This window comes from Hippoglossus hippoglossus, chromosome 24 (assembly GCF_009819705.1).
Source record: "Hippoglossus hippoglossus isolate fHipHip1 chromosome 24, fHipHip1.pri, whole genome shotgun sequence".
Lineage (NCBI taxonomy): Eukaryota > Metazoa > Chordata > Actinopteri > Pleuronectiformes > Pleuronectidae > Hippoglossus > Hippoglossus hippoglossus.
The window spans coordinates 15,626,638-15,635,601 of NC_047174.1; the positions used below are offsets into that span (position 1 = coordinate 15,626,638).

Here is an 8,964-nt window from a genome sequence, read left to right on the forward strand (position 1 = left end):
TGGGAAATTCTAATCTGGTTCCAAAACATGAAACTACGTTATCTTAAGACACATTGTATTATTCCTGGAAGACCTTCCTTCCCTGTGGAAAGACTGTGTCTCCTTGTGAACCTGAGCGGGAATCGGTGTAATGACTGTTTACTCCCTCAACTACAGGGCTCAGTTTATCATATCTCTTACGAGTAGGGTCTGTGCCGTGACCTTGGTTGCTATGGCAACTGTGATTGGGGACAAGGCCAGCTGGACTCTATCAGTGTCCACATAGCTCTCCAAGAGACAGAGAATGAACTAATGCGTTTAGGGCTTACTTCCAGGTGACCTGTGGAAACAGTGCCTAAGATTTTAAGAGGGTAAGACAAAAGCACTCAGTGGAGCGCATACCTCCGTCAAGGCCCGATAGCAGATTCAATCAAGCTGCACCAAATTGCACAAATTCATAGATATCATGTTAATTTATTCCATCAACATTCATTAATTATTCCCTGGGAAAATGGTAAAAATGTTTAAAACACCTTGTTGAGGAAAGTGATAAAAACAAATCCTAGATCTGCCCCCTTCTACCAAGTTTTGTGATAATCCATCCAGTAGTTTTTCGATGTTCCTGCTAATTAACAAACAAACCAACAAACAAAAGGACCGGGGTGGAAACATAACCTCCTCTGCAAAGATAAAGATCCCTTCATGCTGTGCTTCAAATGCTCTTTTAGAAGTTGATTTCTCTTTTTCTTTCCAAGTGGAGGGCACAGTGTGTCATCTCTGAATAAAACTCTGTTTAACACAGGCGGTTGTTGCTGTCATTAGATAACAGATAATGTGTTCATTTCTATCTTGGAGGAAGAAGGAACAATAGGTAAGACAAATATCATATTCAGTAATCTACACAAGCTGAATTTGATGCTGTCGGAGTGTTGGAAGTTTTCGAACCCCATGAGTTTTTCTAGTGTAAAGGCAGTGGTTAAGCCCATATCGCACATGAGACGGTGTGGACTGCTCTGCTGGGTCTGAGCAGGGATAAGACAGGGGTATACTTAAAAGGAACTCGTAAGAGACAGAAAAACTGGATGCAGCCGTCCCTAATTTTGTTGTCAGAAGAGTGTGGGGGAGCCCACTGACACCCAAGAGTCTGCTTCCGCTGCGTCTGACTCAGTGCTTACTCACATTACTGAGATTCACTGCAGATCTTTTCTCATTGAGATATCTCTTGTCCGACTTATACCCAGATATATATGCGACTATATGTCAGCCCTGTGATGGACTGGTGGGTGTGCCCCGCCTCTCGCCCAATGTCAGCTGGGATTGGATCCAGCCTCCTCCGACCCTCATAGAATAAGTGGTGTGACCAATAAATCTTTATCTGATGTCAGTTGTCGCCACAACTATAAATATAAATATATTATCTAGATTCTCTAGTGTTTAATACATGTTAATTTGCCTGAGCCGAATGATTATTGTATTAATGCAGATGACCTGAGCCACAGAAACATATGTTGATCAGTGATGTAAAACACAAATGAGTAAACTGAGAGATGACAAAAACTTTGATTCTGTAAAAAACTGTAATTCTTTCTTCAATATCAGTTGAATATTGCAGTTCATCCACGTTTATCAAAGGTTTTCAAGCGACAACCATATGTCGGCATTGTTGAACACTTGCTATTTCCACCAAGGAGGTTATGTTTTCCCACCTGTCCATTTGTTGGTTGTTTGGTTTGTTTTGAAGCACGATTACGCAAACTACTGGACAGATTACCATGAAGCTTGGTGGAAGGATGGGTCATGAGTCAGGAAAGAACCCAATAAAGTTTGGTGTTTATCAGAATCAAGGGGCAGATCCAGGAAATCCCTTTTTTTAACACTGAAAGATAGGGGGTTTTCACTGATTTCCCAGGAAATAATTGATTGATATTAATGATAAAATTGATAAAATAATGAATAAATATTTGGGTTAACTGATATCCGTGAGTGTGTGAAATTTGAAGCAGCTTGATGGAATTTAAAGGGATGGTTGGGACTTGTGCTCTCCTGGGTGCCACTCTAGTTTCCCTTTTTTTCATCTTGATTGTAGCCTATAGCATGTTTGCAGTATTACTGTCCTGTATGCCTGTAAGTACAGTGCATTTACAGTGTGCTACTCTACAAACAATTTTTCACATTGATATTTGCAGTCATTTGTTTTCTTCCTTAAACTATAACCGTATTATTTGTATCAAGACATTAAAGCTGGTTTGAATTTACATTTTTACATATCCAGGTTTTTGAAAGGTTAAAGATACTGGTTGAGGGTACATAGAAAAAGAATAGGCAAAATAAGATTTTTTTTATTTCTATTTAACCCTCATTGGTGTGCTCAGCGTCTTCTATTAAAAAAGCCATAATATTATGTGCACAGTTGATCGCTTGGTGATTAGTGATAGCCGAGACCCCCTGCTGGTCCACAATGTTAAGTCCAGTGAGCGTCAACAGCGCTCGCAAGTAATCTCAGCTTTTCTCTCGTTTGATTTGCACACTGAGACTTGTATCACGTTGCAAAATCACCATTTATGTCATGTACAGTATCGGCATAACTGTCCTTGCTCTGGCACTTCTCTCTTTCACTCACATACTGGTGCGACGAGCACGCATGAACAAATCCCCTGTCCCTGTCCTTTCTGTGTTTGAAAGGTGATATTATACAACAGCGTGTTATAATGTGGTGTCAGGGCAGCGGAGAGAGCAGTGACTAGGATCCTCACCCAGCCGTGCTCTGCTGTTTTACCCCATGTGGTGACACACAGCGCTGGCAGGAGTGATATAATTAGAATGGAAATTACAGAAAGTTACAGGCGAGCTAAATCCCCTCGCGCATCGCGTGGCTAAAAATGTCCCGGGCAACGCCAGTGGATGTATCACCATAGCAACAGCCTTCTTCTGCACTCTATTTTCAGACTGAAAAGGGAGAACCATCCAGAAAGAGCGGAAGAGAGCGAGGGAGAGAGAAATGCAAACATTGCCATTTCTGTAGAAACTGATACATTATTTAAGTAAGGAAAACATCTCAGAGTGAGTGCTGGCGGATGGGAGGTGGGCTGGGCTGTGTGCGCTCGCTTGTCAGGGCTTAACTGAACCTTCTTGGGGGCATTAGTGTGACGGTCAAACAAGGACAAAGGGGTGCTGTGGGGTTGACTTACACGTCTCAGCAGAGGTCAATGCTGAAATCCACACCAGCAGCCAGAGATGTGAACATCGGTGCGGCGGTGTGATGAGGCTTCCTACCCGCTGGTGCATCAGCTTCCACTCTAATCAATCACAAATCAAATGGTTAGTGGATGGACTGTTACGGCAAGTGAATCATCTCATGGAGGAAGAACAGGCTTCAATGAACCAATATGGAAGCCAGTGTGAGTTCAGCATTGGGTCAAGGACACGGTGTCATTTCACAAACAAGGTGTTTGACTAAACTAATCATATTTCTGTTGTATTTTCGTATATATATATATATATATATATATATATGTATATTTGTGCCTCAAAAAGTTAAAGACATGTTTATTTCTAAGAAAATCCTGAGAGACGCTTCATTCTTAATTCACTTCATCTCCATTTCTCTCTATTTCCCAATTCCTTTCACTTCAGTGCAATTTATTGTAATTCATTTCAGCACAATGTGGTTTATTGGCATGGCAGTCGGGAATGAAATGCCAAAGCACCAAGACAAAAGATCCACATTTTCTCTCTTTCTCTGTCTCTCTGATGGCCTAATCAGGTCTTAAATGAAAGCATACTCTCTCGCTCTCTCTCTCTCTCTCTCTCACATCCTCTGTCCATCTTTCCGTCTCCTAATGTTTCTCTCACCCCCCAGGGGGTCTGATTGAGCCGGCTGGGAGGCATGGATCTTTCTCTATTGATCCGCCTGCTGAATCACTTATCCCTTTTCCAATGGCCTTCATCACCAGCACTCTCTGCATGCACAGATTTCCTTACTTTTTTGCAGCCAAGATCCAGGGCTCAGAAAAGCGATGCATCCCGATTGAAGAGAATACAATGACTGTAATGTAATGAACTGTAATAAATAACAGCGTCTGAGGAAAGAAACATGTAAAGCACACAGATCAGATGACAAGTACCTCAAGGAACAAAAGGCAATGTCTGTGATGAATCCAGAAGTCAATAACATTGTATATGGGTCATTGTTATATATAGCAATACATCTGATTGAGGGAAACATCCTGGCCATGCTAATGGGCACTAAAGAGTCTTGTTTCCGACAGATGCTGCAGTGAAGTAAGAGTTCAAAGCAGGAACGTATAGCATGTAGAATCCTATCAAGTAACTAGATTTAGAGTCGCAGTTTCATTTATAGAAATGTACAGAACGACTGTATCTGCAGGCGTATGCACATAAACATGTCTAAGAATAATATGGATGAGGAAAGGCAACTGACCTACGCAGCTGAATTGTAATACATGACAGTGTCATCAAGTGGATATGCAGAATCTGTTTTTCATCTGCCGTGGGTGAAAACACATTCGGTTTCAGTGGTGGTCACTGGTGAAAAAACCTTATTTTGTAAAGCCTGGACACATTTAAAACTACATAACTGAAAAATGTACAAAAAGCCAAATATCTAAATAATAATCAGAATAATAAATACCAAGCAACTGGCCTCAATATGGTTGAAGGCCTCTATTGTTCAGCTCTAAAAGTGAGCAACCAGGATTATGCTATGCGCATCCATATCACTGTGAAACTATGCATACAAAGCAAAACTGAGACATACAGTATATTTATATGGTACGCTAGTATGTATGCTGCTGGAGATCATTTGAAGGCTGCAGTGGCCTTTACAAACCTCTTATTATCACCATCCATCAACTTGTCATGCATCACTTTTTTTCCTTCGGCTTAAGTGCCCAGCCAAAGACGAAGAAACAAGAAACTGTTCTGACTGGTTGCAATTTGAGTGTACGGATCAAACAATCGTATGGTCATCCACTCATTAATTCAGTACAGCGAGGAAAAGAAATTGCAGCTGAGGCCTGAACTCTCCACGTCGTGTTGGCCAGTTTGGCGATGTGCATTCAGCACATGACTCTGCCAGTTTAGACCACTGTAAACATGTTTTAAAGTGATGTGGCTTTGGGGAAAGCTGCAGTGTTTTCAACTTTAAGGACCTTGTATACCGAACACCAAAACTATGTTCTTTCCCATACTGTTGGGAATGTGCAAAAACATGTTCTTACCATTGAGAACAACAAGGAAGAGAGGCCAACATTGTTAAGACAGGTCCCAAGTGGTCTCGCTGCTTTTTGTGATGTCAACCAGATGCCTGTGGGCTGATACAGACGCTTTCATTCTCGTAGCAGGATGGACTCACTAACACAGCCAGCCTCCGTCCAGGCAGAAAACAAGTCCCTGCATGCATCCTGATAATGCCTATCTGCCCGTTTCTCTCCGCTTCACTTTCTTTGACTGTTTTTTTTGTCCTGTCTGTCTCTCTGCCTCCCTCGTGCTTTTGTTTGACTTTATTTTCATCATCAAACATGACCATTTGTCACTGTTGACACAATATGCGCTGACCTCCAGTGCTCTCCGTCACTTTGAACCGTCGCCGTCCTTCTGTCGGGAAGACTCGCACAGACAGGGGACACGGAGAGCGAGAGAGAATGGAAGAATAATGATGAGCATTTAGCACGGGGTTGAAAGTCGGCTAGAAACTAGATTAAACGGGACAAAAGCAAAGACAAGAACAGACAGAGTCAGGGCACAACTGGATGGTTCCACCCCAAAATAGTGGCCATCTATAACACCTCTCAGCTGAGATGCCCATGTTGAGTAAACTGGAATGATGTAGTGTTGTGTTAACTTGTCGTGGCAGCTTCTACACGTGAGCGCAGCGAGGTTATGCATGCTATTCCTGGCTGCAAATGTAAGGATAAATGTATGGTAACACGTGACACGCAAACACACGCACACACGCACATTCATGTCTATTAAACTCCAGCCTTTGGTTTACAGCTGTCAGTAGATTGAAGATGTAGGTCAAATAAGCAGACTGTCGGATTGCGATGAATAAATTCAGATCAGTAATAGTCGGCTGTGGAATCTGTGACTATCCAGAGTCAATATGAAAAGAGCAAAAGACAGAGAGGAAGTGGGATGAAGGAAATGGGTAAATGGAGAATGAAAAATGAAAGCATAAAAAAGAAAGAAAGAGAGAACTGAGAGCGATTTAAATGACAAAGTGAGTATTAAAACGAGTGTCAGGAGGCAGAATGAGGTTTCTCCGAGCAGCAGATTTCTTGCTGACAAACTGTGAAAACGTAGGAGCCCAAAGTGGCTGTGTCAAGACAATTGTGACCTCCTTGTTGAGCACGGTTAAGTATACGTGTTGTATGTGGCTCATGCAAAGAGAGTTTATTTAAACCTTTGCGGGGTGTGTTGCCAGAGCTGGTCCAAAACCAGCAATGAGGAATGGACGTGCTGTTCCTGTTTTTGTCAAGTTGCCAGTGACCTCAAATCAACATGTTTTTTGTTAGATATTAGCTAATGACTAATACTGTTATCACCTCAATTTGTTTTTAACATTCTGAAAATTGTGCGATTATGTTCTCCAGTGGTTAAGTGAGTGCTGATCCTGATGGATGCAGCTGTATTGTAATTGCAGACACTGGTATATTCAATGAGACACTGAAGTCATAGACTGTGATATGTAGATGTTAGATCAAGAGAATCAATTATTAATCGGGAGATTTATATTCAATCCCAAAATCTTGGGCAAGAAATGTGATATATTTTAAAATAAAGCCTGTATGGCCTTCATCTTCTCTTCAGTGTGACAATATCGGATAATAATTCAGGATAATAAATGTAAATCACGACTAAGTGATATGGTGTTGGCTAGAGTAGGGACAAAACAACATTCCAGTCAAATGAACTGAACAATCCACGGTTTAAAGACATAATGAAAATCAGATTTTCAACTTTTTATGTCATTGTTTATAACATACTTTGTTAAAACTAATTCAAATCAAGATTCGACGTGAAGGGAAACAAACTCTTTGTATTCCAAGTCCCAAATAAAGACTGAGTCTGACACACAGTGATTTTGTAAACGAGCAATGTTAGGTAAGCTTTACTTTGGCCACCAATCAGAGAGAGAGAGTTAAGTTGGACATTACCGATTGTTAAATGAGTTTAAAAGTCAACATTCCATCTACAAAGTAACAATAGACACATCTTGGATCATCACAATGCTGACTGACAGTTTGCAGACGGTGGTACCAGTCCAAAGTCCAGAGGAGTGTGGCCTTGGCTTGAAGCCATGAGCAGTGAGCATCAGCGGGCGTGAGCCTGGATCGAGGGAACACTGACCTCCCTTTCCTAGAGCCAGAAAACACTGGAAGAGAGATAACCTGTCTTTGTCTGTAATGTTTTGACATCAGATACAACGATGTAATCCAAAGTTTTGTCTGCAGTGTCTGCAGTATATATATATATATACACATTTCTTTCTTTTATTTTTACAAAGTTTTAATCTAAGGGTTTGAGGAACTGATATTAATCCATTTAGTGATGTGAGTTTTATGTTGTAAGTGATATCGTACTGATATAACCTGGCTAAATGAAGCTCTTGAGAGGAGCATGGTGGGTTTACTGGAGGCTGGAGATGGATGGCCACAAACAGGGTAAAGGATGAAGAAAAATATGGAGCACAAACTAAAAGGGCTGAAAAATGAAAGCATGTTTATCAATTTCACCTAAAATACATAGTTGTATTTATTCCAAACAGGTGTAAATGTTTGCTATTCCTCTGTCAACTGCATTCAGACTCATAATGCAATTTAAAACGGCCGCACTGGCCCAGCACCTACATCATGTTTAAACAGGAACCAACACGCTGGCTTTGTTTGACTATTGTCCAGACTTCACCTGTTGAATTTCATCAGTCTGTAATTACTGCGCGCACGCCTTGTGTACATGTGCAACGTGTATACTGAGTAAACTGCTTACTCCACTGTATGCCAGACACACATGCAACTAATGTGTGACTTTGTGATTAACAGGAGATGAGTGAGAGCTCTGGCTATAGAGAGTGACAACACAGGGAGGGCGGACGCTGCAGAGGTGGAAATGAACAACATGTCACTCAGGCTGGCTCTGTATTGACATTAGAGGTCATGATGAGAGATTGAATCTACCTCTAGCTTCAGAAAACAGGGGGGGGGGGGGCAAAGTCAAGGTCGTCAGTGGCTAAGATAGTGTGGAGGTTAAGGGGAGCCGTGTAGCATGTTAACATACAAACCAGCCAGCTCCTCTATTTGCCAAGCCTTTGTTCTTAATTAGATGTGAGACTGTGGGTCCTCCCTGTGCACATGAACAAGCAAACACACACATACAGTACATAGGCAATCCCTACACACATCACATGCATGTGAATGAAGCAGCTATAGGTTCTCTTTGCCAACCTGCTGCTCTGTATAACTTCCTGCCAGGTGCAAGGTGGAGACGACCACGCACGCACACATGCACACACACACACGCAAACACACACACGACCACACACACACACACACACACACACACACGACCACACACACACACACACAAACACACACAAACACACACACACACACACACACACACTCTCTCTCTCTCTCTTTTGCAGCAGATGACTTCAGATATGTAAGGATTTAATCCGTGCCCCGGGTGCTGCAGAGGTATTATGGACAACAAAGGGCTGATAAAGATGCCATTTTAGTCAATTTAGCTCCAGGATATGATTAGTAACGACCCACACCAGGTGAGAGGCCTGAGGCTACGGCGCCGCTACGCCAGTAATGAGAGAGGACAGAGAGAGGGAGGAAGACATGGATGGAAGGAGAGAGAGTGGTCATCTTTTGGGGAAATTTAAAGCATCTTTAAAGATCACAGGAATTAAATGGCTAATTGGAGTGATGAGTCAATTAGGAGTAGATTTCAAATTGT

At 41.9% G+C, this 8,964-nt stretch overlaps 1 long non-coding RNA gene across 1 annotated transcript in view; it reads right to left on the minus strand.

The window, feature by feature from the left end:
• Positions 1–5,387, minus strand: part of LOC117758221 — a 28,245-nt gene extending 22,858 nt beyond the window's left edge. The window contains exons 1-2 of the long non-coding RNA XR_004613251.1: positions 5,220–5,387; positions 3,168–3,275 (exon numbers count right to left, since the gene is read on the minus strand). This is a non-coding gene — a long non-coding RNA (uncharacterized LOC117758221). The remainder of the gene's footprint in view (positions 1–3,167; positions 3,276–5,219) is intronic.
• Between the last annotated feature and the right edge of the window lie 3,577 nt (positions 5,388–8,964).